At 29.3% G+C, this 22,853-nt stretch overlaps 1 long non-coding RNA gene across 2 annotated transcripts; it reads left to right on the forward strand.

The window, feature by feature from the left end:
* Window positions 1–7,061: 7,061 nt before the first annotated feature.
* Window positions 7,062–12,438, forward strand: LOC114166373. 2 transcript variants are annotated; one of them, XR_003599905.1, is made up of 3 exons: window positions 7,062–8,329; window positions 11,298–11,407; window positions 11,556–12,438. It is a non-coding gene; the product is annotated as an uncharacterized LOC114166373 (long non-coding RNA). The 2 variants fall into 2 exon arrangements; XR_003599906.1 differs by having other exon boundaries at window positions 11,366–11,407.
* The last annotated feature ends 10,415 nt before the right edge of the window (window positions 12,439–22,853 follow it).

Raw genomic sequence — 22,853 nt, forward strand, 5'->3', positions numbered from 1 at the left:
TCTAGTAATAATCTTATTTACAAATTGAATAGATCCTTATACGGGTTGAAACAAGTCTATCACTTCATAATTATTATGGGTTAAACAACTTCTCAAATTCTTCCACCACCAACCTCCCATGGTTATGCTTCTCTGTGATAATATTTTTGCTATTCATCTTTCCACAAATCCTGTATCACATCAGAGATCCAAACACATTTATATTGATTCCATTTCGCCTGCAAACAGTTCGACTACAACTTCTTACGACCCATTTGGCCCTTAAAAATAGTTTCGCTCCAACATGAGGGGGGCTTTTATCATATCTCTTTGTTACCTAGTTAGTTAACCATGTTACCCAGTTAGTTAACCTTTGAGTTTCGTTTTTCAACTCTAGTTAAATTTTTTTACCATTATCTTTTGGTCTCTAAAGACCTTTGTTTTATTTTCTCTCTATATAGTACATTGAATAATATTTTTCTTTCCATCTTCTCTTCTTCTCTCTTTCCCTTTCTTTGATTGAAGACCAGACATTCTTGCCTTGGTCGAGTCACGAAATACTTTATCATTGAGGATCGAGTGCTTGAATGATTCACTAAAAATTAAACTTAGTCCAACTTAATTACCCTACAATAAGGTGATGATGGTGTCATCTAATAACCAACCCAGTAACTATTAAAAAGAAGGAATGCTCTTAATTTTGTACTGCACCTAGGCGGACTGCTCACACTTTTCATCCTTTGCCACTATGTCTCCACTAACAAAGGCTGGGAGACTGATGTACTGCACCTAGGCGGACTACTCACTTTTCATCCTTTTCCGCTATGTTTCCACCGACAAAGGCTGGGGGACTGATGTACTGCACCTAGGCGGCTGTCAGGTTTTACAAGGAGGGGATTTCACTAGGGAGAACAAACACCAATGAGACCTGAGCCTAACCACATAAGATACTGACACCACTCTCAACCCAAAACCTTAAGGCAATAGGTTTATGGGTCTTTATTCTTATATAGTGCTCTACTTTCTCATTTCTAGTCAATGTGGGACTTAGACTCACACTTGTATTCCTAACAATCTCCCCCTCAAGGGTGAGTCCCTTCAACCACCCAAAACCTTAAGGCAATAGGTTTATGGGTCTTTATTCTTATATAGTGCTCTACTTTCTCATTTCTAGTCAATGTAGGACTTAGACTCACACTTGTATTCCTAACAATCTCCCCCTCAAGGGTGAGTCCCTTCAACCACAATGGTACACTCCCCCTCCAACGGAAGCATCCTAACCACGAGTACTCCTTTTCTACCCTTTTCTATACCGCCGTTCTTCTTAACAGGACACGCTTTACCTTGTTAGGTTTATAAGGTGGGGGTATCACTGGGGAGATACAACACCAATGAGACCTGAGCCAAACCATATAAGGAATTGACACCACTCTCAACCCAAAACCTTAAGGCGATGGGGTTATGGGCCTTGATCCTTATATGGTGCTCTACTTTCTCATTTCTGGTCAATGTGGGACTTAGACTCACACTTGGATTCCTAGAGTCCCTTCAACCACATTGGTACACTCCCCAACGGGACACGCTTACCTGACCCACACTATCAGGAAGACTTTCGATACTAGGACCATACTGGTACTGCACTCGTCTGAGCCAACCAGTATTAACCATCGGCTCTGATACCACTTGTTAGGTTTAACAAAGGGGGTTTCACTGGGAGAACAACACCAATGAGACCTAAGCCCAACCACATAAGGCATTGACACCACTCTCAACCCAAAACCTTAAGGCAATAGGTTTATGAGTCTTTATTCTTATATAGTGCTCTACTTTCTCATTTCTAGTCAATGTGGGACTTAGACTCACACTTGTATTCCTAACAGCGGCCTAATCAAACTACACGATTAAATCCACCTATGTAAAGCCCTACAAACACAAGCAATTATCAAGTGAATAAACGGACAAGCATAAGCAGCCTAGGCCACCTACTTCAAAGGACAAGACGACATATGTCTACCATTCCAGACTTAGAATAGTACAGACAAAGCCTCTAAGACCAACAATCATTGAACTAGGGGCCTGGGCTAGGCCCAGGCCCACCTACGACCCAAACATGGCCCAACCCATGACAATGTCAGACATAATTAATGACTCTATAAATATGCGTGGACCCCAGTAATTAAAGGTACAAATTTATTAATCCCTTAATCACGAAATTTCACTTTCTGAGAATCTTTTGGCTGACTTGATCGTCGAAGCCGTCTCCGCAGGTAACCCCTCACGGGTCCAAACCGTGATACCGGTAGATGACTCATGCAAGCCGAGAAGGAGCCAGCTCGAGAGATTGCGGATTGAAGTAAGGTGATATTTGTGTCTGACTTCTCTTATTTGTCTTCGCAGGAACAAATTTAAAACCAATGTACTAATCCAAGATTTATGAACGCATCATTGATTGCTTTTTAAACAAACATATACGCAGGAGTTACAAATGAAAGAGGTAAGAGAAGTCTCGTAAAACAAAAAATATTTATACATTATTGCTGAGAAAAATAGGGAAATTATAATTGAAACTTGGAAAACAAATAATATGTATAGCATATGAATTTCACACTCCCTAAGAGGAACATTTATTGATAACATATTCTATATTTGGAAATGGATAACTAACTCAAAGAGAGAAAAAACTATATCTTTAAATGCTGTATCTAGGAACTGGAAATCGAAGCTTGAGATTTGGTTACAACAATTATTTTGTAGGTTAAATCTGGGACCATTGAAACTGTGGCAAGAATTTAGTTACGGGGCATTGATTTGGGGCCACTGAACATTTTAGAAGATGATGCACAGTACACTGTGCGCGACAGAAGAGGAGTGCGTGGGGAGGTAAAGATCAATGAGAGATGTGGGGGACAAATTTTAGGGTTAGAGATATAAAGTAAAGAGTAAAATATTTCTACCACTTTTTTCTTAACAAAGAACAATTTGTGGTGTTCATGATGTTGAATAATTCAAATTCATGTTAAGAACCTATGTAATAAATTGGTTTAATTTATTTTTTTTAGTTATTAAATTTGAAAATAAATTCCTTTTTAATTTTTCAAATGGAAAAATTATTCTACTCCCTCTAATTCAATAAAATATGGCTTTAATCGTAAATATTAGGTATAAAGATTAAAAGTAGTTATTTAAAAAAAAATGGATGTAAGTGTTGCATTTATGATAATATTAGATCATTTTTCAATTTCAAACTCGATTATTTGTTGAACATCTTGTCATGGTTATATGTTCTTTTTAATAAATCAAGGCATGTTTCATGCACACCATCCCTATCCCAATTTATTTTACCACCATGAAAGCATATCTAAATTACATAACTAAAAAATCATAAGATCACGATATGACATTTATGTTTGGTTACAACTCTTACTTTTATAGGAAAAGAAAATAAATTATTTACAAATAAAAATATTTTATTTTTCTAAATTATTATTGTAGAGTGAGTTTAAATATAATTTGTTCTACCGACCTTTAAAGTGAGAACTATCCACATCAGTCTCTCTGACACACACTGACGGAACTACCTAGGGACATAGGGGAGCCTCGGCTCCCCCAAAATTTTTGAAAATTATTTTTTTATATATATTTATTTATTTATTAAAATTAAATTTATATATTATTTATATTAAATATATGTTATGAAAAATTATAATAAAAGATAAAATAAAAAGTTTAATGAAGATATTGATTTATAAAAGACATTAGGATTTCTTTTTCTAATTATAAGAACTTTTCATCATGTAAATTATCATGAAAGTGTGTGAGGAAAAATAAATACAAAAGAGATAAACAGAGGTTGGGAAATACATAGTTTGAGATTGAAGTATACATTTTCGGATGATCTCTCACATATCAATGTTAGTATCTTATTATAATTTATATATGTTAAATTTATTATTCTTTTTAGGATGTTTCTTCCAAATTAAGTTTATCCCAAATTAGTATAAACCCTAATTATGATTTTAGGATTTTTTTTATGAAATTTGTATGAACCTTAATTATAATTTTTCCCAAAATTATTATAACCCTTAATTATGAAATTTAGGGATTTTATGTTTTCTGCTGCCTATGGTAAATTTTTTAAAAGTTTTGAAGTTATACAGTGTTGTTTATTTAATTAAATTTGTATGGGTTTTGTTTTGTTATGTTTTGCATTGTGATAATTGTGATTTGTGAATATAAATTTTATCTTTTTCTCTAAATAGGTGGGAAGTGATAAATTTATATTAGAAAGATTATGATAAAGAGTAAAATAATTGATTCTTTTGTGGAGAGAGAAAGGTTTGTGATAAAGATGAAAAAAAATGCATCCACATTAACTAAACTCATGATTTGGTATGATATAATAACGAAGGATAGTGATATTTTTTTGAATTCTACTATAATGTGTGCTTGTTTTAAGCAGAGAAAATGAAAAGAAAAAATAAAAGTTTTTTTTCTAATTAAAAAAAATTAGATCTAACAAATTTAATTTGGCGCCCCTAAAGTTTTTGTCCAAGTTCTGCCACTGCTGACATATATATATTTGTTAATGATCTGATAGTAGTCAATAGTATATGACATAATAAACTCAACAAACAATATTATGATAGGTTTTACTATATTAGAAAGGAAATTTAAATCTGACTCATCTTCCTCACAAAATTAACTTCTAAGTTATTTTCCACCCGTGAAATAGGGTGAGCCAGATTATGTTGGTGCACCACTTTTACCTTATACATAAACAAATAATATTAAACAAAATCCTCTTTAATTATCAATCGTTATTCATTAAAGACGTCTTGACCCTTGAGCTCTACCGTTATCGTAAAATGAAAATTATTTTTTTATAAACTGTAAATTGATTTTATCTGTATAGTATTTTCGATATCAAATTTTTGAAAAGTTGTAATTGTATTAAGGATAACGTGGTGCAGGCGGTGCTAATTAAATGGCGTAGACCAATGAAAATAGCATTTATGGTGGTTAAAGAGGCTTTAGCTTTAATCTTAATATATACCTAATCACTGGGTTGTGTATAGTGAGATTTGAAAATGACAAGGATTTCCATTTTAGCCATATCTGCAATTAATTGATTATAAACTAGTCGTAATCTTGAAATCTTAATGTGGGAAGAAGTTCTCTGCTTTCTACTTTCTTTTCAATAAATTTATCATATGAGGAAATTTCCATTATCAAGCTTAAGTAGTTTTCTTCGTTTGCCCAATGACAAGTGCTATAACTGCAATTAAGAAGCTTGTATTTATGACTTCTTACACTTGTTGAGTCGTGTTCCATTGAGATTCTTATTTCATTTTAAATTATCCATAGAAATTTTCTATATATTTTTTATACTTTAATCTTTTTTAATAGATATATTCTCAGAAGATTAACCCTCTAGAAGGGAGTAATTAACTAAAGGCCTTACAAAAACATTTACGGACTGAATCTTAACGTTGTTTGTCTTTGTGCTTTAAAGTTCAAATTATAGATTGTAAAGTTTTACCGTATGAGGGAATCTTTTGGCCTTTATAATAAGTATAAACACATGTCACTAACTAGAATGTAAAAGGACTAAGATTGTTTCAGATTAATCAATATTTTCAGTTCAATTTCTTATCGGTTTTCGTTTTATAGGTTTGTTCCGTATCCAAAGCATGCCAGCGAACTAGTTCTAATTATAAAAGTAAATAGGGTTAAATATACTTTTAATCCATAAATCTTAATATGAAATTATAATATAAATCTTAATATGAAATTATAATATAAGAAAATATTTCATTAACAAAATCAAAATTAGTTACTAAAATAATTATTAATATGAATAAAATATTATAATTGGTTTCTAAAATTTATTTATTAAAGAAAATTGGTCACTTAACCACCAAAATTTTTGTTACCAAAGAAATTACTTTCTAAAGTAGTGACCAATTTAACGACCAATTATAACTTTTTATTAATAATAGTGACTATTTTAATAACCAATAATTTTTTATTTTATTAATTGGTATATAAATTGGTCACCATAGTGACTAACAACTTTTGATCACTAAAATTGGTTGTTTATGGAATATTTTATTGTAGCATTGGAATTCATACATGTATGGAACTTTGGTACAATTTTATTTTTAAATTTTAAAATAAATGAATAATTCTTTTAACTTAATTATATTAAATGTATTTGATGTGATAAATGTATTTCTCAACTAATATGAAGAAACAATGTGTCAAATAAAATAAACAATTTAAAATTTAAAAACAAAATTTATCAAAATTTCAAATAAAAAAAAATTTCAATTCCCGTCAAATTCGAAAACTAAAAATATATTTAATCTTAAAAAATATTATTCATATCAAGTCTAAACAATGCAAATTACATTGATTCCTTCAACAAAACAGGAGATTTTAAAACACAACAAATATAAACACAAATCATCAATATGCATTTAGTTTTTGTTTTCTTGTTTATCAAATCAAACATTATATTTTTTTTTCTATACCTCTTCATCCTCCTAAAATAAAACAAATATTCATTATTTCTTTTCCTTTTATCTCTTTATTGTCTCATTTATTTATACATTTTTTTACTACATCATTTAGACATAAATGAGAAAGTTGAATAAATATAAAAATAAAGATTTCTAAATTTATTATTTTATGATTTTATGTTAAAAATTATGTTAATTCCTTATACGAGCAGAATTTATGTTTTATTAGTATTATGTTTGTTGAAAACATATTTTTCAAAAGAAACGAATCAAAAAGAGGTAAGAAAGGAGTGTTTATATATAATAAAAAAAAATTATGTACTAGGTAATAATTTGTCCTAGTAATAAAAGTAAAATTATTAGTCCCTAATTGTGAAGAAGTTAACAGGTACATGGGTAATTTTGAAAGTGTTGTGTGATGAATTAAGTGGTCCAATTTTAAATGTAACTTTTGACAAGGTTTTGGGGTTGAGAATACAGAGGCCCCACACCCAACTAAGCCTCTCCCATTTCTTGAACCCATCCCACACCCACCTTTAAAACCACCCTCACTTGCCTCTTTTATTATAGGAGAGTTGGCTTCAACAAGCACACAAAAGAATCATAAGACGAAGATCAGTGTCTCAAAATTCACCTCTTGTTGTCACAAACCTTTTCTCATCATCATTTCTTTACTTTTTCTCACTTCCCTTCCCTCTCCTCTCACTACTACTTCTTCTTCTTCTTCTGTGTTATATGAGTACTCAGAGTAACTCCTTCCACCTACTAGTACTACCTATAGTGCCAAAGGTGCATGCTGAGCAAGATGGAGAAGCAGGGCACGTGCAATTCTAACTCATCAACGCACGAATGAACCCAGAGAATCACTTTCCTTTTCTGCTTTTCACCAACCAGATTCATAGATTCCTCTTTAGTTGCAGTGAGTTAGTCCTTCATGTGCCCCTCTTCCCCATCATGACGGCAGCACCTTGTGTAGCATTTGGAAATCATGAAATATGGCTTTTAATTCTGGCTCCACCACTTTCAAGGTCAGTTATTCCTCATTCTCATTTATCTCTTTTAGTCTTCATTTGCGACACTTATCTCTTTTAGTCTTCATTTGCGACACTTGTTCGTCCCATCGCGATTTCGGATGTGACACTATTTATAAGGGTATTGTTAGTTAAGAATATTTCATCTTGTATAAAGTCAAAGTACTTAGAAAGTATGAGGCTTGGAATCCCAGTTCTGAGATAAGATAAACATCGACATAAGTGATGAGTTATATATTTTAATGAAAAAGGTGATGAAGGGTGTGTGATTTGTGATTTACAGTCTGTCATTTCAGCTGAAGAAAAAGTAAACAAAAGAAGCAAATGCTACACAAAATTCAGCATGCAAGAAGCATGTCATGTTTGGTTTTAGGAAAGTGATGCATGGACCATTCTACCCTATTTGACACAAAGAAAGAGAAAAGAAGACAAATAATTGATATGATGTGATATGATTCTACAAATTTATCTTTATTTGAGATAAGTGGGACAATGTTTTTGTGACAAAGTAAGTGTTAGCATAATGTTTGTATGCAGTGTTGGGTTACAAGTTCTCTTAGCACATTAAAAATCTCATTAACAGAACCTGATCCATCATGAATGAATGCATGGTATGTGAATTATGAATCAGAATTGTGTCAGTGACTGACATGTTATTTTTTTCACTGGTTTAACTTTTGTTTTGTCACTGTTAAATTTACCTTTGTACTGAATGATTGCTGTGCTGATTTTGTGGGAGATCATGGAGATACTGACTGAAAGGAAGCTTTTGAAGAAGACAAAATGAGAAAAGAGAAGGTATTTTGTCTGTTTTATGCTATAGGTGTGTGTGTATGTATTATAGGAAATGGAGAAAGGAAAAAGAAGATACCACATATTCTCTACTATCGTTATATTTTCTGCCTATTATTTCTCCAACTTACATGCATCAGTGTAGCCGTTGGATGAGATTCTTAGTCATAAATTTTCTCCATAAAAATACTAGGTGTACAACAACTTAAAATTCGTTATGACAAAAATAAAAGGAAAAAGAAAAAAAGAAGACAAATTGTACTACTGAATCAATGAGTGGCAGGTGTACCTGTATATATTCAGAAACTTGGTGAAGAAAATCGGTATGATTAGAGAGAACAAAGAAAAAGGGAGTTTAGATTTTTTTTTTAGCATAAAAAATATAACTTTTTATTTTAAAATTATTTTTATGATATTTTAAAATTTTAAAATCAATGACCATAAATATATTTTGAAGAAACCCAAAATAAAATCTAACATAGAATTCAAATTTAGAGAATGGATTTACATTTCACACATTTTATAAATATTTTAGGATGTTGAGTAAAATTTGTTAAAACATGAAATTTCAAAGAATAAGTAAAATAGTTTAAATAAATATATACAAACATGTGATTATTATTATAATTCTAAACCTATTATTTTTTGTTTAAAACGAAGATATATTTAAGCAATTTTAAGTTAGATATATACCTGCTGGTTGTCAATTTTCAACTTGTAACCGAAATATTTTCAGCTGATTTCTTTTGGCTTTCCTAAGTATAACTTTATGATTAAAATTAATTAAAAGATTGATTTTTTTTAAGTAACATTTTTGTTTATCAAAATGTATATTTGAACTTAATACATTTTTTTCTGCCTTGGTCACCATAAACTAATACCACTTGCTAATGGTGATTTCATTGCTTCAACTAATTTTAATTAACAGGAAGAATTTCATAATATAGTAATTTTGTAAACTTCCTTGATTTGTGGAACTTTAAATTTTATGTTGGGTGTGTCATTTTACGAACATTTTACTAAGTTTGATACCTCCCATCATTTGATTTTTGTCTTACATATATGGAGTTACTCAAGTAAAGAATACATGATTAATTATGTTGAGAAATGGAAATAATAGATATGAATTATTTGAGAGTATTTAAATAATCAAAATGAAAAAATAAATGCACATGTGTTTATAAGAAGTGACATAATTATTAACTAAATTTTATTTTTTATCATTTGATAATGATATCATATAGTTTTGAGATTTCTAAATTAAACTTAAAAACATTAAAAGAATTCCCAATTTTGTTTTCTTCAATTTTAAACAGGAACCACCTTTTACGTCTATGTATAATATTATTAGTGATAATACATAAAGAAATTATTTTATTGCAAATGGAAAAAATAATAATTTAAAATATTATATTTTTTATATAAAGGAAGTTATTATTATTATTGTTATTATTTTATTTATATTGAAACTTGGAGTGAATAATTTCAAACAACCATTGCATATAATAATATGTGAAAAACGTGACATTAATTCTCAAATTCATTGAATTACATAAGTACGTTGATCTGACCTCGATTATTATTGGAAATGCTTTATCATCCAACGGTTTGTTCCTTAATTGTTTCAAAATTTGTAATTTAGATTTTTTTTCATTGTTTCTTAATTTTTAACCATTCATAATTTTTTTAGTTCTTATTTTTATATAATTTTTAATTATACAGTTTAAAAAGAAACAATAATCTTCAATATTATAAAACAAGCCTCAAATATGCCCTACATAAAACAAGCCTCTAATTAATTTCACTTTGGTAGATTACTGTACATTTTATCTACATATGCAGAATAATTGTACAAATATATGAAATTATTTACTGTTGGACATTAAAGTACGTTCTGGCGTTCAGTTCTTTTATAACTTACAATAACTTTTAGTGAAAGAAGTTCTGAAAAATAGTTTTTTTTATTATTTTTTAATATTCCTAAGCGTTATTATCTAGAGCAGCGTAGTGTACGTTTTAAGTCCAAAATTAGCCTTTTAGTTTAAATAAAACGAATTCTTAATATTAAGCTTACGTTTGGTGAGTGAGTTATATGGATTCGATTCTTAAAATAAATAAGCATTATTTTCCTTTTTAAGCAATCTTCAATACAAACAATTATTTTGAGTAATAAATTTTACTTGAATTTCATCATATGACCATAAAAAAGGTGTAAACTAAAACCATATTATTTATTTATAAAAAATGATAATTTATAATCAATTGTGTAAGTAAAATGAACTTTTATTTTTTCTTATGAATAAGAAAAATGTGTAAAATAAAAAATGTGGAGCTAGAGGAGTGAGATGAAAGCGACAATCAGAAATAGAAAACGAAATGATAGCAACGACACATTGGAGAAAGACAACAGCTATAACTAGCATTCAAGACACTGTATCATGTTTTGGCCTAACCCTTTCTTCCGTACACTTACTTAAATTTTTTTTTATATATCCAATTCAATTTACCACTATTTATTTTTAAATGATTATAATATTTATATGTGTATAAATACTTATGCCTCATGTCAGGCTCAAAATAGGAACTAGATTAGATTATAGGAATTAAGTTGTAGGAAGGAATAGTAAAATAGCAGTATTTTACTGAATATGTTAAAGGAACTAGTTTTCCTATACATAAACTAACGATGTATCATTTAATGAGAAAGTACGAAATACATATCTACTCAAATTTTTCTAAGAGAAAAGATAAAAAGGGAAAATCATATTTTGATTTTCACAAATTCACATTTTATATTTTTTGACGTGATATAGTGTGAAATATTGATTAATGTATTATTATTTTTCCTTTTAAAAAAATCAATATCCAATATAAAATCACGTCAAGAATACAAAATGAAAATAAAATTATAGGAGTCAATCATTGTTCTAGAAAAAATTATATAAATAATGACTAAGGACGTGTTTGCTTGTAGAAATGTTCTCTAACAAAAAAGAAGTGGATTAACAAGAATTTTGTGTTCACTTGCAATGATTTGAACAGATGCAATGAGATCAAATTACAACATGAAAAGAAGATTTGAAGGTAGAACTCTCTTTCTCTCTCTCTCTCTCTCCCCCCCCCCCCCTCTCTCTCTCTCTCTTTCTGCATCCTCATTCATTTAATGATGAACAATACATCAGTTTATATATAAAGTGTTATAGATGAGTGACTCACTTTATATGACTAACAGAAAGAATAAAATGTAACCGACAGAATACCACGTATACAAAACAAAATGGAGAGAGAAATAGAAAAGACAAAACAGAGAGGTATTCTACTGATATTCTCTAATAGTCCCCTCAAAATCAAGGTGATTGAAGAATTTCAATGACTTTGAGTTTGTCACGGAGAAGGCAGAAACGACTTCTAGAGAGAGGTTTTATGAGAAGATCAGCAATTTGATCAGTGGCAGGAATGTGAGTCACGTATAATGACTGATTAAGAACTTTCTCACAAACAAAGAAAATGTCAAGCTCCATATGTTTAGTACGAGAGTGTAGTACATGATTGTGAGTAAGCGCTACTGTGCTTTGATTGTCGCAATGAATCACAAGAGGAGTACATCTAATGTGAAGTTCTTTTAGAAAAGATTGCAGCCAGAGAAGTTCAGATGCAGTGATAGCAAGGCTTCGATACTCTGCCTCGGTGCTGGAACGTGCAACCAATGTCTGCTTTCTAGACCACCAGGAGATTAAGTTAGGTCCAAAGAAAATACAGGCACCAAAGGTGGACCAACGATCATCTATATCTGATGCTCAATCTGCATCACAATAAGCATTTAAAGTGTGACACCCATTAGTGAGAATAATAGGACGTAGGTGTAATCCATAAGCTAGAGTTGCTTTTAAGTAGCGAAGGATGCGTTACAATTTTCAAATGTTCCAATAAAGGTTGGGCCATAAATTGACATACTTTGTTGACACTATAGTTGAGTTCAGGTCGTGTAATAGTAACATATTGTAATGCTCCAACAATAGAACGATAAAGAAGAGGATCATCCATATCTTCGGACCCAAGTTTAGATAATTTCAATCCTCCTTGAAGAGGAGTGGATATGCCTTTTGCATCAGTCATACCAGATTTAGCAAGAAGATCACGGTTGTATTTGGATTTAGATAACAACAGAGAACCATTAGACTACCTTTTTTCCTCAATGCCAAGGAAGTAGTCAACATCACCCAACTGTTTGAGAGCAAAAACAGAATGCAGTTTGGAAATGACAACTTGTAGGAGTAAAGGAGAAGAACCTGTCAAAATAATATCATCAACATATATCAATACATAAAGACAATCAGTAGTGGTATTAAGAACCAACAGATTTGTTGTGAACAAACCCAAAGCTCATGAGAGTGGAAGTGATTCTCTCGTACCAAGCTCGGGGAGCTTGTTTCAAACCATAAATTGATTTTTGGAGTTTGCACACGAGACTGGAATTAGAGGGAAGAAAGCCAGGTGGAGGATCCATGTAAACCTCTTCTTGAAGAACATTGTTCAAGAAGGCATTATTAACATCAATTTGTTGAAGAGACGGCTGATTAGTGAAAGCAAGGGTGAGAATGATGTGAACCATGACATGTTTTACAACTGGAGAGAAAGTTTTTGTGTAATCACAACCATACTTTTGATGAAAACCCTTTGCTACCAGGTGTGCTTTATACTTATTGATAGTCTCATCAACATTTTCTTTAACACGAAGTATCCATTTGCATCCAATCGACTTTCGGCCAGGAGGAAGAGAGGTGAAAGTCCATGTGTTATTAGCCATTAATGCATCATATTCCTCTTGCATAGTTGTCTGCCAAATAGGAGAAGACAAGGCATGCTTGAAAGAAGCTGGTTTAATAATAGCTAGAAGTATAGTGGGATACTGTTTGGGCTAAACAATCCCTGATTTGGAGTGAGTTTGCATAGGATGAGTGGAACTTGTGGAGGCAAAGGAGATGACCTAGTAGTGTTAGTAGAAGGAGAAATTAAGGGTGAGACAGGACTTACATTAGAAGATTCAGGAGAAGCATGCTGAATGGGAGAGGGAGGACCAACATTGGGAAGAATTTCGAGAGGAATGGTGCGTGAGTGAGAAGCCAAAGGTGAAGGAGATAGTGTTTGAGAAAGAAAGGGGAAGGTACTTTCATCAAAGATAACATCTTTTGAAATAAAAAGTTTTCCATGGACATCAAGACATTTATATCCCCTGTGACAAGATGAATAACCTAGAAAAGTGCAAGGAGTGGACCAAAACTGTAGTTTGTGAGTGTGATAGGCTCGGGTGTGTAGATAACAAGCACAACCAAAAGTTTTAAGAAAATTGTAATCATAGTGTTTTTTGAAAATGGTGGAATAAGGCACTATATGAGGAGGGGCGGAAGTTGGGAGTCTATTAATGAGATAGACAGTGAGTGGTGTGAAAAGCATGATCCCAAAATTTCAATGGGAGGGAAGCTTGTGAGAGGAAAGTGAGTCACATATCAACAATGTGACGATGTTTGCGTTCAACAAGGCCATTTTGATTATGTGTATGGGGGCAAATGATGTGGTGATGAATACCTAAGGAGTTGAGAAAGGGAGTGAAGGGACGAAATTCACCTCCCCAATCAGTTTTCACTTCTTTGATTTTTTGGTTTAATTGCAATTTGACCATGGATTGAAACTATTTGAAAATATGTAAGGTGTCATATTTACTTTTGAGAAAATAAATCCAGGTATAGTGACTATGAGCATCAACAAAAGATACATGGTAACTATAACCCAAGGATGAAGTGACATGAGAAGGCCCCCAAAGACCACAGAAAATTAGTTGTAAAGGATGAGTATAAAGAGTATAAGAAGGAGAAGTAGGAAATTGGTGAGACTTTCCTATACAGCATGCTACACAAAAATCCATTGATGTTGTATTAATGGAGGACACATTACAAGCTTTAAGAACATGATTTAAGATAGTAAAAGATGGATGGCCAAGCTTATTGTGCCATTTGGAATATAAACTGTTTATGATTGGTGATAGTTGAGGACGCTGAACTTGAAGAAGTAGGACTAGAAGACTTAGGACATGAAGACAGAGAACTGGAAGACGTAGTGGACGGGGCAACATAGGAGAGACATGTTGGTGACGCATGCAGAATGGAGGGGAGCAAAGGTAGTGGAAATTGATATAATCCATCTGAACCAAGAGAACCTTTTAATAAAATGGAATGATCAACTTGAGATTTAACAAAACAAACAAAAGGATGAAACTCAAAATAAACACAACTATCATGAGCAAACCTACTAACCTTAACAAGATTTTTGTTGAGAGAGAAAACATGTAATAAGTTTGTATTGGATTGAAAGGAAGCAGAAACATACATATGATACCATGTTAGAATTTGATAACCAGGAATGAGGAAAATTTTATCATTCTCATTCATTCAATGATGAACAATACATCAGTTTATATATAAAGTGTCCTAGATGAGTGACTCACTCTATATGAGTAACAGAAAGAATAAAATATAACAAATTGAATACAACGTATACAAACCAGAATGGAGAGAGAAACAAAAAAGAGAGATATTCAATTGATATTCTCTAACACACACACACACATTCTATCTCTCTCTCTCTCTCTCTCTCTCTCCCTATATATATATATATATATATATATATATATATATAATATTAAATAATAATTATATTAATAATAATAATAATAATATATTAATTTTAACTATAAGGGTAAAATTGTGATGATACATTTCAATCTATTAAAATTTTGTTTTTTGTTTATCATATTATTCGAATCACTCACAAACTTTCACAAATTTTACATTTAAATTCACTCACACTCACTCCCAAATCCTTTAAAAAAATAACACACACTTCATCATATATATATATATATATATATATATATATATATATATATATATATATATATATATATATATAATATATATATATATATATATATACATGTATATATATATATAATATTAAATAATAATTATTTTACTTAAAATAATATTATTAATAATTATATTCATAATATTAATAATAATATATTAATTTTAACTATAAGGGTAAAATTGTCATGTTATATTTCAATCTATTAAAATTTTGTTTTTTATTTATCATATTATTCAAATCACTCACAAGCATTCACAAATTTTTCCTTTAAATTCACTTGCACTCACCCCAAATCCCTTAAAAAAATAACATACCCTTCACCATATATATATATATATATATATATATATATATATATATATATATATATATATATATATATATATATATATATATATATATATTCATAATAATATTAAATAATAATTATTTTACTCATAATAATTATTTTCATAATATTAATAATAATATATTAATTTTAACTATAAGGATAAAATTGTAATGTATTTCAATCTATAAAAATTTTGTTTTTTATTTATCATATTATTCAAATCGCTCACAAACATTCACAAATTTTAGCTTTAAATTCACTTACACTCACCCCCAAATCCCTTAAAAAAATAACACACACTTCACTCTTTATATATATATATATATATATATATATATATATATATATATATATATAAAATAATAATTATTTTATTAATAATAGTTATATTTATAATAATAATAATAATATATTAATTTTAACTATAAAGGTAAATTTTAAATGTTACATTTCAATCTATTAAAATTTTTCTTTTATTTATCATATTATTCAAATCACTCACCTACTTTCACAAAATTTACCTTTAAACTCACTCTCTTAAGAAAATAATACACATTTCACCCTCTGATTCAATTAAATTCATCATCTCATTTTCCTTCAAATCAATCTTTATAAGTTAAAACACCTTAAATGTATGTCTCAATATCAAGAAGAGACTAAAATTATTTTAGGGATTACGTGTAAACTTTAAATATGTTTTAATTTTACTTTATATATTTATTTTAATGTTTTGTGTACACATATATGTTTTCTCTTTTTGAGACTTGTATTATTATAGACCTGTCAGTCCATTCAACCAAGCCCACCTGGCTCGACTTTGGCTTAGATGGGTCAAAATCAAAAAAGTTCATAGAGCTAAATGGCCCACATGAGAAAAAGTTACTGGGTTGATCTATGTAAGTGGGTCTACGATCAATATAGGAATGGATTAACTTTCCACCTAAGCCGACTCAGATTGATTGTCAGTCCAAACAACTTGGCTCGACCTTAGACTTATGTCGATTTGACTTGAACTCCGAACAAGGTTGAATTTTCTTCCTTTGACTCGAACCAACTTTTCTTGGCATTTGACCATGACAAATCTTTGGCTAGGACCGACTCGTCTTGACCTTTGGCCTACGGTGACACAACTCAACTATGGGCCTAAGCTGACCCAACTACAATATAGGCATGGACCGACTCAGCTAGACTATAGGTCAGGCCGACTAGACTTGACTTTCATCCCATGTCAACTTGATTCAACCTTTAGCCTAAGTCAACTTGGTTTGAACTTTGGCCCGAGTGAACTCGACATATCCTTCGACCAAGCCGACTTGTCTTGACTTTCACCTTGGATCGACCTTCAGCTCGAGCGACTCATCTCAACATTCACCTAAAGTTGACTCATCTAGACCTTCGAGCCAAACCAAGTGAACTCAATTAAGGCTCAAACTGAGATTGACTTACATTCACCTAATGTTGGCTATGCTCGACTATGGGTCTAGGCTAATGCAGATTTACTATGGGTCTCGGCTGACTCAACTCTACTTTCGGCCTGACTGACTTGATTTGACCTTTATCTTGGGTTGACTTGGCCCAAACTTGAGCCTAAAGTGACTAACCTTACCATTCAATCAAGTTAACAAGGCTTGTCCTTTGTCTCAATCTAACATGTCTTGACCTTTGTCCTGGATTGACTTTTTTCAACCTTCGTCCAACGTCAACCCATCTTGACCTTCTGTTTGAACCAACTTATCTCGACCTTTCGACTTAGGTCAACTTGTCTTAACCTTTTTTTTATGCCAAGTTGTCTCAACCTTTAGTCTAGGTTGAACTCATCTTAAGCTTTGATCGGGGTTGGGCTAACCATCTTGATCTTCGACATCGGTTAACCCGTCTCGACCTTCAAACAAGATCGACTTGTCTCAATGCATGGTCTATGAATCAAATTAACACCTCTAATTATGTGTCTATGTGTCTATGTGTGTATGCATTTCTTTTATTATAAATCTTATATTCTTTATTATTTATATTTATATGTAAATACACTACAAGAAAACATGAATTTGACTTCTAAATAATAGAATCAGCTAAATTATGACGCTCCTAGCGTCAACTTAGCCAACTCAAATACAACACCCACAATTAATATTTTTTAATTTAAAAAGTGAAAAAATATTTTTAAGTTTTTCAATAAATAATTACTTATACTATAAAACGCAAAATATTTTTTAATTTTGTTATTAAATAAATATTTGTGGTAGTAGATGTTAACCTTATCTATTTTTAATATTTATTTTAGTTAGTGTAAACTAAATAGATCCTAATTACAAAATAAAATAAAATAAATATGAAAAATAAATAAGGTCAGTGGCCTACCTTATTTATTTTTAATATTTATATTTATTTAAGTTATCATCGGCTAAGGAGATGTTAATCGTGAAAAAATGGAAAAATAAAGTTAGCGTCGACATAGTGAATACAAACTTATTTATTTTTAATATTTATATGTATTTAAGTTAGCATCGACTAAGCATACCATATCTTGTAAAAGAAAAATTAAAAATAAATAAAATTAGTGTTTTCTAAGGTGAGACTAAGTTATATATTCTAAATTTGTGTGTGTTTCTCACATGGAATATGAATCGTAAATTATTTGAATATAAAGGCCCAAATTTAAAGAAAACAAATCTCTCCACTCATAATTTTTCTCTCTCATTTTCTATAAATATATCATCACAATCATCATCTTCATTCACTTTCATAAATATCTTCACATTGATATCTTTTATCCACATTCATCTTGTTCACTTACACATCTCCTTCACCTACATTGATCTCCTTCACCCACGTACATATCATTCACACACATTCATTTTTCTTCAATCATACTCACCTATATGTTGTTTTGTTATTACTAATTTTATTAAATTTTGATAAATTACAAGTCTTCTAAAATATTATTTTATTTTATTTTTACTAATTTAAAAAGTTAACCAATGAATCATATTTTTTCTAAAATAAAATATAATCACTTTTATTACTTATTTAACACTTTATACACACACACACATACATACATATATATATATATATATATATATATATATAACATATTTTACTAGTAATATATAATTTTATTAAATATTTCAAAAATAAGGCTAATCAAGTGACATATGTTATATGGTGCATAATGGTGAATATGATAGTGATGAGATTTGTAATGCTTTGTTTACTTCTACATATTTACTATAAACGCGGATGGGTGAGTGAGTGACACTCGTGCTTCTTTTTGCAGATTATGTTGATATATCGCGATGGATTTTAGACCCAAATTTCATCCCTCTTAGTGGAACAAATTTGAACTTAAATATCTCGCCTTTACCAAATTAATCTTTAATTTTTCTTGATATTTTCGCTTTACTATGTATTGGTAGTGCCAAAGATTGCAACATCTAGAGGGTGTGGATGTTCAAAGAGTACTCTGGTGTGTTGTGAAGCTGATAATCAATGTAGTAAGTAGCCATTAGAAAGGATCAAATTCCATATTAGTTGGAATCGATCGGTGTGTGAAAAAGTGGAGAGGGACTCACTCTCATTTTCATGTAGATTTGATCCCCATTGCTTCGAAACATTTATTAAAATATATTATCAAAAAGAATTGTTATTTTATTATTTTTTATTTTTTATTTTTTCAATTTTAATAGTAAAAAAATAACAAAATATGTGTAACTTATACAAATACCAATTTATATTACTTATTATATAAAATGCAATATGGTAATCTATTTATTACTTCTATTGAAACATTATTTTTAATTTATCTCGTTATTCAAATCACTCACAAACTCTTACAAACTTTATTTTCAAAATCACTCGTTATCACCTCTAAATTTCTTAAGAAAAACAATACACAATTCACTTTCAAACCCATTCAAAGCCATGCACTCCTCCTCTCTCAAAACCTATCTACTTAAGTGAATATAGCCTAAGAGATATTGTAGCTTAACCATTGGTGAGTGTCAGAAATGATCCCTATCGTGTAAAGATTATTATATTATTATGAAGGTATATGTTCCATTGCACGTATGAATATCTAGTGTGTGTTATATTAGAGACAAATAGTGAATTTAGTACAACAAGGATCGACATATTTTTAGTATGATAAGAAAAAAAATTACAATCATAATACAAAATTTTTAATTATGTTAATTTGATTTAAATTCCATTAATAATTAAGGTAATTGAATACGTATTTGATCTTTAATAATTATTATTATCTATATTTATTAGAGAAAAAATTAATTTTAATATACAAACCTTATCCCAAAAAGTTTTAAATTTACAAAGCAAAAATAAAAATGTTCTTTAAACTTAACAGCATATTAGGGTTAATTTTCTCGAGTAAAACAATGCATGGCAATTTTAAAGATCAAATGCGTGTGCAATTACCTTAACCATTACCTGAGTTCAAATAAAATTAAAGTTTTTATACTAAAATCTTAGGACAAAAGACCGCATTATATGACTACTTGAACATACCTCTCCAATGATGTAATTTCTACATGTTTTTATTCAAAAACAAACAAAAAATAAAGAAAAACAAAGACGATGATAATCTAACAAACTGAATTGTCCTAAATCTTTATCTCCAACAACAATTAGTAAATATTACGCATATTAAAGATCTTCCAAGAAGATTACATGAGTTTTGGTAAAATGGAAGAGATAGAGTAAGGAGGAAGAGAAATAAACGGATATTCATAAGAAATATATGATAACAATGGTCTCACCCTTCATTCAACACATTCCTTATATAATGCAATTTCTTCTTGACAAAGTAGTTCAATGTCATTGATTTGCAAAGCTTGCAAGATACAATAAAGCTCATAAGACTTTCAGATAAAAATGTAATCACGAAAAACCAAATTAAAAAACAAATGAAAGAAACATTCACATCTTATTAGAAGAAAACAATAACTTGGACTTAAATATAAAAAAGCGAACATTTAAACCTTATCGAGAAAGAAGAAAAACTGGAATGCTTTTATCATTTCAAACCATGAAAACAAAGATCATTCATATCATATCCAACTTAACAAAATCAGTTAAAAATTAATTACTTAATCAATTTTATATAAAAAAAAAAGTATTTTACTTTTTTGTTCTTAAATAGACTAGTGTTAAAAGTGAACTTTAAGTCAAATTCAATCTTAAAAAACTAGTTTATAAGATGAGATTTATCCCTCACTTATATATTATAAAATTACTTTATCTCTTATCGATGTGAAACTTTTGATTATTAGTAATAAGGTATTGCTAAAAAAAGGTAAAATTGCAAGAGAGAAATTATAATCAAACAAACTTCACTACCATTTTGAACTTCTGAAGAAAGCTTAGCCTCTTAACATCTGTCTTGCTAAAAATAGTAATTGCTTTGTGCAAGTCTTCACATTCACAATAATTAAGATGTGTGTGGACCTCTTGGAAAAGCAGCTTTTATTGACCAAATAAAATTTTCTGCACCGACAAATTATTCCATCAAAAGAGTTTTTTTTTTTTTTTTTTTTTTACATGGTATTATTAACTTACTCACACTATATATATATATATATATATATATATATATATATATATATATGTGTGTGTGTGTGTGAATTTGTTTTCCTTTGTTTAATAAAATTTGATTGAAATACTTTCTGTGTAAATTAATATCCTTTGATTCTCGTAATATGATTTACATGATGGTTTTCAAAATAGAGAACTAGAGGTCTCATTTAACAAAAAAAATCGTAAATTAAATTTTTATAAATTAATATAAAAAATAATTTAAGAAAAAGTGTATTTGTTTAAATATAACCGAGAAAATTAAATAAATTTAATATATATATATATATATAAATTATTTAAATTGAAAATAATAATCAATAGATAACATTTAATAGTGTTTCATGTCACATTAACATATATTAAAAAACTCTATAAAATCTAGATTTTAAATTTAGGTTTAATAACTTTTTAAGTTAATTTACTATGTTAAATTTTTTTTATCAATTTTTACTTCGATATTTTGAATTCCTAAATTTAGTATTTTATTTAAAATAGTTTAACATAATTCTTTGTACATATAATATTTATAATATTAATATTATTATAGGAACATTTCATATTAACAATTATTATTCATATAAGTATGATTTTAGTTAAGAAGTCAACTTTAAAAAATAACATGTTCTGTATTCATTATTTATCACATATGTGCCATCAATAAAATATTGTTCATTATAAAAAAAAAGTTATATTAATTCATTTTAAGAAAATAAAATCAAAGAAGATTCAAAATAATTTGATAAAATTAAATAAAATTATGGTAACAATATAAAAAAAACTATTAAACTTAAATTTTATCCACCTTGAATAGAAGATGATTGAGTTGAGTGATGGTATAGAAATAGTGAAAAGATGCTGATTCTGTTAAGTATCCCAAAAATTTCTAACACTTCACCATCTGTTTCAGAGTAGCTGCGGATTTGTGAGTAGACTAGGTCTGTTAGGTACTTGCACAGCCAAACATTTCTAACCCTAAATTATGCGATTAGATTCTCCATTCCCACGTGTTAGACATGAATAAAAGAAGAAGTAGATTTTTATTGGATTTGATATGTTTTTTTTAATTGTTTTAAAAAATTGTACTTTGTTTAAATTAACTTTTAAAGTAGTTAATCATTGTATTCTATAAGACTAATGCAAAGTGTACTCTTCAACAAATGATATATGAAATTATGTAATAATAGATTATAATATAACATTTACATCCGTTATTATTTTTATAAAATGCAGAGATGAAAAAAATATAATTTAATTTAGTAGCGAAATATAATTTTTTATAATATTTTGAGAAAAAAATATATTTAATTTTTTTAGTTTCCATGTAAATCTTGGATTTTGTTTTAATTTAATCTAATGCAAATCTAAAAATTCGTCAATAAGTAAGTTTTTTTTTTCTGAGTTTATATTCTATCGACAAAAGTTCGTGAATAAACAGATCAACTCAAATAAACAATATTCAAAATAATTGAAAGAAAAATAAGTTTATTAAACTAAATAAAGTTTTTTTTAAAGCAAGCTTTATCAAACGTAATATATCATGTTAGTTACATTTTTAACTAAAATGTGTAAATATGTTTAACATAAAAAATTAAATCTTTTAATTTTAAAGTAAAAATCTTATTGAAAAAAAAATCATATTTTTATAAAGAGTTAAATATAATTTTAATTCCTAAACTTACATCAAAT

The sequence above is a fragment of the Vigna unguiculata genome, chromosome 10 (genome assembly GCF_004118075.2).
Source record: "Vigna unguiculata cultivar IT97K-499-35 chromosome 10, ASM411807v1, whole genome shotgun sequence".
Taxonomy (NCBI): Eukaryota; Viridiplantae; Streptophyta; class Magnoliopsida; order Fabales; family Fabaceae; genus Vigna; species Vigna unguiculata.